The sequence below is a fragment of the Clupea harengus genome, chromosome 18, assembly GCF_900700415.2.
Source record: "Clupea harengus chromosome 18, Ch_v2.0.2, whole genome shotgun sequence".
Taxonomy (NCBI): Eukaryota; Metazoa; Chordata; class Actinopteri; order Clupeiformes; family Clupeidae; genus Clupea; species Clupea harengus.
In genome coordinates, this window is record NC_045169.1 from 14131606 (window position 1) to 14139105 (window position 7500).

The following is a 7500-nucleotide window of genomic DNA, read 5'->3' on the forward strand; positions in this document are numbered from 1 at the left end:
ACAATGGGCATGTGCTGAGGAGAGTGCTACAGTGGCCCTAGTGGAGGCTGGTGTAAGCTCTATGTAATGCAACAGAGATTTGGATAATGGCTACATTTTCGCTGTTGTTGTACATACGCCTCACAATTTCACACAGGCTCGTAAGATGTGGATCACCATTTTGAAACGAGCCTGATAAATAATCCGCAAAGACATGTGATGCCCTTGCCTCATGTGGAAAACTGCAGCGGGCTAGCAAACTGACCTCTACACACGTGCTGATGATGCAAAAAATAGACCCTTACTGGATTACATGATATTAACATATCTCTTGCAGGGCTTATGCCCCGTCACGACCGTGACTGACAGGTCCAGATTGACACGGCATACACTTTTTCTGCTGTGGTCTCATATTCTCTCGATATGTAAATAATGCCATGAAATGTTTATACATTCAGATTTTCAGATTGTTAACAAACATGCAAACTGAAATGGCTGGTAACAACGCTGACCTGGTGGCCGGGAACCCTACCAGGGAATCATGGTACACGTAGTTCTACTGTTGGATCTGTGTTCAGTTCCATCCACCACATTCATCAGACAGCCGACAAGCCTCTAGAATCATGGGAAATGTAGTTCCAATTTCCATTTCTACCTCTTTAACACTAGGCCTATTCCACTGCGCCTCCATAGTACTGCACCTTTAGGCCACGCCTACTCCACTCAACCCGACTAGTCAAATAGAAAAGAGTCCCGTGGCTGTGCACAACAGCGTGATCACGTGATCATGAACATAAATCTCCTCAAATTTCTGAATGGAATGACTGCAAGAGAGAGAAAGAGAGAGGGAGGGAGAGAGGAACCGAGGGAGGAGGGGAGGGGGGGCAGGAGAGATGAGGGGCTGAGACAGAGTTTGTCTTTTAACATAGATACGTTCGCGCCGGCCATTTTGATTAATCAAGTGACCGTGGTGCACTAAACAGCACACTAGTTTTCTTCCATGCAGGAAGTGCTTACATCGGGTGTTGGACGGAAAGTGTAGTCCCAGTCGAATACAAAATCGTGCGGCACTTTGGCCTAGTGCAGCGTAAAAGTGACCGGTTGAATGTGGCAACTGTCCCCTGGGGAATCATATATCGTAGTTCAGCAGTAATGTCCCCTCTGATCCCCTTGGCACTGGTTCCAGCTGGACATCTCCCAGAACCACCTCAATGTTTTCATACCCCTGCACTTGGCCCAGACGCTTTAAAATCTAAACCCAGGCCTTTGCGTGTTCCTAGAAACTCCGTCATTGGGTGGGAATGGGAAAGCCATCTGTGGGGGTTGGACACAGACACCCAAAGGACCAAAAGCCTAGGAGCGTGTTTTGGAGCAGTCAGTCTGCAGCAACATGTGACGCATGGAGGGACTGGTCGGGGGAGTTAGTTAGCTATAATCAGTTATGTGTCACCTGGGAAATAAAACAATCAGTATACATTTGCACATGATTGACATCAGTCTAACAGTCAACAGTCCCCTCCGTGTCATTCTCATAATCAGACAGCTCAATGCACTGACACCTTAGTCAGCCATCTAATCAGATGGTTCAGTGTACTGAAACCTTAGTCAGCCGTCCAATCAGACGGCTCAGTGCACTGAAACCTTAGTCAGCCGTGCAAACTACCAGTAATGTCACAAATGTATTCCACTACATTCCAACCGTAGAAATTCCGACTGTCATTGAGGTGCCGTTAAACCGGTCAGTTGGTTCACAATGGTGGCAATGGTGGCAAGCATCCAAACACCACTCCAAGTAATTGAATTAAAGGTTACATGCAAGAATATCAGGAATAGCGGCTTTTGGGCAGATTAGAAAAGGATCAGGCCCTGATTCAGCACTGAAGAAGCTTGTGGATCCTGTATGTGTTTTCTCCTTATGATTTTAATATGGGTACGTTTGTCACCCTGTGTTTATCATCACAGATGTGTCCTCTGGCAGAGTGCTCAAAACCATGCCAGAGTAAGACAGCTGTATTGTCCGAGGGACGCTGCTGCTCAGAGACAGAAGTGAAAGGCTTTTACCAAAGGCCTGCATGCATGGTGTTTGGTTGTTTGAACAGTTTATTAGTCACCAACAGCTGCGTTTCTCCACACATTCGCTGTTTTTGAAAGCGTGGCATTGCTTCAATGATGAATGAGATGTGGGAAAACGAGACAGCAGGGAAGAGAAAGGGAAAGAGAGAGAGCGAGAGATGAGTGAGCGCGAGAGAGAGAGAGAGAGAGAGAGAGAGAGTGAGTGAGTGGGAGAGAGAGAGAGAGAGAGAGAGATATGGAGAGTGAGTGAGTGGGAGAGAGAGAGAGAGAGGTGGGGATGGGGGATTAAGGGAAAAGATGTCACCCAAGCTCTGAGGAGGATAATGATATGCCTGTCGGAATGTACTGTGCGACAAAGGTCAAAGTTCAGTTTTGACAGCGAGCTGGGTGAGACATGTGAAGGATCTGAACCCGTGGTTTCTGTTCTATAATGTAACTGTCTTTGATCTGACACATCCATGACTTAAAATTTTAGGAGGATTACCATCCTTTTCAAAGATTCTTTCATAATTCGACAGAGGCCACTGGTTTTTCAGAAGGTTCTATAATAAGATAAGACCATACTGAATTACTTGGCTCCTTTTTTGGATACGTTGAAAATGTTCGGCTGAGGTTGTTTTGCAACCCACTCTGTCAACACTTTCTCCGTGAGGGATGACGAGACCATGGGAGTTTTCTCATTGCTATTAGGGTCACTTTCCCAGACGCAAGCATTCAATTGCTGAGAAAATCACATTAAAAGCTTCAAAAACACGTCCCTGGAAAGAGAGGATGAAAGCTCATTACATCAGTGGCTGTGATTCACCCTACAGAAGGGAGCCAGGTGTCCTTGGATGCTGGTACACTATTGAATTTCGCCAACAATTCACATATTGCTACAACAAACAACCTTATTAGTGTGCTCAGTGTTGTACTTATCTTATTTATTTTATTTATATATTTTATTCCTATTACCTTGTAACCCACTCTTATCTGTAACTCTCCTTGCTGCTATTACACCTGAATTTATCTTTTAATTTTAAGGTTTATCTTATCTTATCAACAAAATGGCTAAAGACTGTTTTATGATTTGACGCCCTACCCAGTGAGAATGTGTGATGCACTTAAAAGCACCTGTGCATTACCCTGCTTCTATTTATCACCAGGATGTTCAAGTGTTGTTTACCTGCTACAACAAACAACCGTATCAGTGTGCTCAGTGTTGTACTTATCTTATTTATTTTATTTATATATTTTATTCTTATTATCTTGTAACCCACTCTTACCTGTAACTCTCCTTGCTGCTCCTACACCTGGATTTACCTACAGGGATTAATAAAGGTTTATTTTATCTTATCTTATCAACAAAAATGCTGATTTGATTCCATTCCCAGTGAAAATGTGTGGTGCACTTAAAAGCACCTGTGTGTTATGAGGCTTCTATTTATCGCCAGGATGTTCAAGTGCTGTTTACCTGGAATGTAACTAAAATGACAGTTTCACACAAAGACATTAAATAAATCCAGATTAAATCTCAGTACTCTGTCATATCTTTAGAAACGACATGGAACACAAACTCACAACATTGTACTGCTGCTTAATACATTACGGTTCCTTCAATGAACATTGACTGTAGTTGTACAGTGATTAGTATTGCTTAGTGTCAGCTAGCTCATGGCTCATATATATTCATTCTGACCTATACTAGTCATTTTATCTAAGAGATTTTGGATGGTAACTCTAAATCATTAGTAAACACTGCCAGACTGTGAGGTCCAATATAAACATAAACATCTGTTGTTTATGGGTACTTCTTTATTGATAATGAATGCCTTAACTAATGATGATTAATGGCTCCTTAATGCAGAGCTTTCCTGGTATTTCAAACTTAAGAGAGAGAGAGCCAGAGAGAGAGAGAGAAGCAAGTGAGAGATGGGTTTGTCTCTGCAAGTTCTATGTTGCATTGCACGCATGGTTGAGCCATGAAGTTACGGAGTGTGTGTCTCGAGTATACCTGACCCCTCCATGCAGAGGTCAAGAGATGATGCCACCATCAGCAGGTATCAATGTCCCTCCTCCAGTCTTTCTGCCCTCCCAGTCTCAAAACGATAGGCTATGCTAGTTTTTCCAGTCTTTCTCTCTATCTTTCATTCTTTTTAGACTCACTGCTTGGCGTTGGAACCATCTGTCTCGGCTGTCAGTGATTTTTCTGATTGGCTTACACTTTTAATCCCCTCCCCCCCCTGTTGCGCTCTGACCCCTAAACCTGAACATGTTACTGAGATAAGCAAACTTCTTTTAGGATGCTGCTAAGCTAAAGGCTCCATCATCAAAACAGTGCCAGCCCATTTCTGCCTGGATTAATGATTGTTTATTATACGGCTCCTCAGAATGTTCCACACAGTTCAGATGATTTTAATGGGCTACCCCAACGTTCGGAGGTCTGATATGTCTTCATATTGACTGCTGCGTAAAATGAATGACTGCTGTCATTGGCAGGTTTTGTGCTTCTTATTCACATCTTTATCGGATTAATGATTTTAATGATTAACAATTTTGTTTCAAACTTGAGGGTCTGGGTAATTTCTACGGAAACTCACTTTTTCTGGTGAGATTTCCATGTTTGGCTGGGTGCCGACACTGCACTTCGGTCCGCTCCCCAAACACATTCCTTCTCATCGGGTCAGAATCACATGAAAACACTCATGTTAGTTTGTTTTCACTTTTTCGCCAGCCAGTGCAGTGGAAACGTTCTGTGCTTCAGTAATTCAGATTGCTTCATGGAATGAAAATGTTTGGCTGAGGTCTGTGTAGCTTCCTCTATGTCGTCTGGGTGTGGAATATTACATTTGCACAAATCACATTTCCACAATCAAAAGGGGTGAAAAAATCCAGGCAAGCTTTTTGCAAATCGCTCAGGATATGACTGAAAGCTGGGGGGGAAAAAAATTCTCGACTGTCCTTGGAAACCCTGTGATCACATCTTCCATCATGGTGGCCTGTTCATCCTGATTTGTTTTCAAACACCAGTCGTTTTGCCGTTTTCTTTTCCCCTAGAACATTCTTGAAAGGCCCTCAATGACTGTGGCCTGACCAAGCGGCAGTAATTAGATATGCCTGGATTGAATTGGCCATCTTGTGCTACTCATCTGTGAAGCGAAATGGACCTCACTGGCTTTCTGTTATTTTTAAGCCACCATGCCACTGGTGCATTTAACCATTGGTGCATTTCATCAACCATAGACGTTAGTGTTGTGAAATGCATAGTAGCCAAAGGCTATGTTTTTTAACCCACAGCTCTTCTGCTCAATGAATGTCCATTTTCTCCTTACTATGTGTCTTATGCCTTCACACTTACTTCCCCTAATGCCTTCCTGTGGATGTCCATACACTGTGACAGAATGCTTTCAGAAAACAGCCAAACTCTGAACTCTAAAATAGTACTATACTGTAGAAAACAATGCAGTTTCCATTGAAGAGCGTTGCATTCTGGGGGTGATTATAATATATGGCAGAAAGGCCAAGATAGTACAGAACGCGACAGTGTACAGAGAGGAGACACACTGAACATGAAGTCACGAAGCAACTCTGCACTTTCTTTTCGAGGGTTATCCATCTGAATCCTGCACTTTATGAGCTCATCACGGAATTTCAGTGAATTTCACTAATTTTGATTGTTTACTGCACACAGTAAGAAAAAATGAGTTGACTAAACTAGCTTTGACATTCTTACAAGTTCAAATCAAGATATCATTACTTCAGCAGAGAAATGGCAGCCTTGTACAGCTTTGGCATCACCATATGCACTACCGTCACGCCAATAAAGCTTGCTTAATTACACCGTCATGAGTTGGCGAGAGGAAGATAGGAAAAGACAGCAAGCAAAAAAGAAACAGCAACAGAGGGAGAGAGAGAGAAAGACAGAGAGAGAGAGAGAAAGACAGAGAGGGGTTGTGTGTGTGTCACCTCCCCTGTGTGCTTTTAGCCGTGATGTCCGAGCGTTCGGCTGTCCCGGCCTATTTACGGACGTGACTTACTGCAACCCCCTGTAAGAGGACACCGCCGCTGTGCACACCAGCAAGAGCTAAACACCTAACAGAGATCCAGTGTGTGTGTGTGTGTGTGTGTGTGTGTGTGTGTGTGTGTGTGTGTGTGTGTGTGTGTGTGTGTGTGTGTGAGAGAGAGAGAGAGAGCAAGATGGAGTAAAAAAAAGATGAAAGGTAAAAGGAGAGTGAGAGATGAAAGGAGGAGATACTGCAAATGGAGGAAGAAAGAGAGAGAGAGATCAGAAATCTTAAACTGAGAGAGACAGAGAGAGATCAGAAATCTTCAACTGGGAGAAAGAGCGAGAGTGTGTGTGAGCGTGTAAGCGTGTGTGCATGTGTGCATGTGTGTGTGTGTGTGTGTGCGTGCGTGTGTGTGTGTGTGAGTGTCAGTGAGAGTAAAAAGACCCAAATGGAATTTGGTAGACAGAGACGAAAACCTAAATTGAGAGAGTAGAGAAAAAAAGCCCAGCACAGACACACAGGGAGGATGCATTAAGCATATCAGCTTGTGTCACAGAAAGCTCTAAACCCCTGTGGGGATTTCAAAAGAAAAAGAAAAAAAAAAACTTGCGAGTGATGCGAGTGAACTAGGACTCCAAGCTCTTTGCTTTTATAAAAAATGATGCAACGTTTCCATCTGCCTAGACCCGTCTCTACCTAGACAGCTGACCCTAGCACAGAATCTGGCCCACACTCAGCTGCAGTGAGTCCTGCCGTCACTGAACGTCACGCAAAACAAATTGAATACAACCACACTGCGACTGCAACGCCAACACACATGCCTCCATACCGACGCACATCTTCTTCCCTTCATTCTACCCTACTGTTCCCCTCAAATTTAAGATTGCCAAGTTATATACAGTTATATGATGTTATTAGAGTTACACAGCCCATCTGAATCACACGGTTGCATCGCATGAGATTCAAGCAGACAGAGGAAACAGGGGCACATGTGGAGATAAACACGTCGTAAAGACATCGCCACAACCTCCCAGTCAGACGTCAGTCACGTAAAGACATCGCCACAACCTCCCAGTCAGACGTCAGTCATCGTCAAGACATCGCCACAACCTCCCAGTCAGACGTCAGTCATCGTCAAGACATCGCCACAACCTCCCAGTCAGAGTTGGAATAACTCCGACCCAGAAAGTGGAAGTCCACCGTGAGGATCAGAACCCAATTCAACAAATCCATATGCTTCCCCACCACGGCCACTTATTTGTTCTAACTCTGACTCGCTCCGATAAACAAATCCATGATTATTGACCTGAAACACTCAGGAGGACTCGCAGACTCTGTGTCTGGCTTTCCTCACCTTCGTTAGCAACCGACGGAGAACCTTATTCTGGACCTTCCATTTTTAAGCAAATCCAGCATCACATCTCCAAGGCCCCCTCTCCAGCCCTCAACCCCCCTAAACCCC

General features: G+C 44.0%; 1 protein-coding gene across 2 annotated transcripts in view; it reads right to left on the minus strand.

The window, feature by feature from the left end:
- Positions 1-7500, minus strand: part of LOC105908814 (calsequestrin-1) — a 31074-nt gene that overhangs the window by 22989 nt on the left and 585 nt on the right. The window lies entirely within an intron of this gene.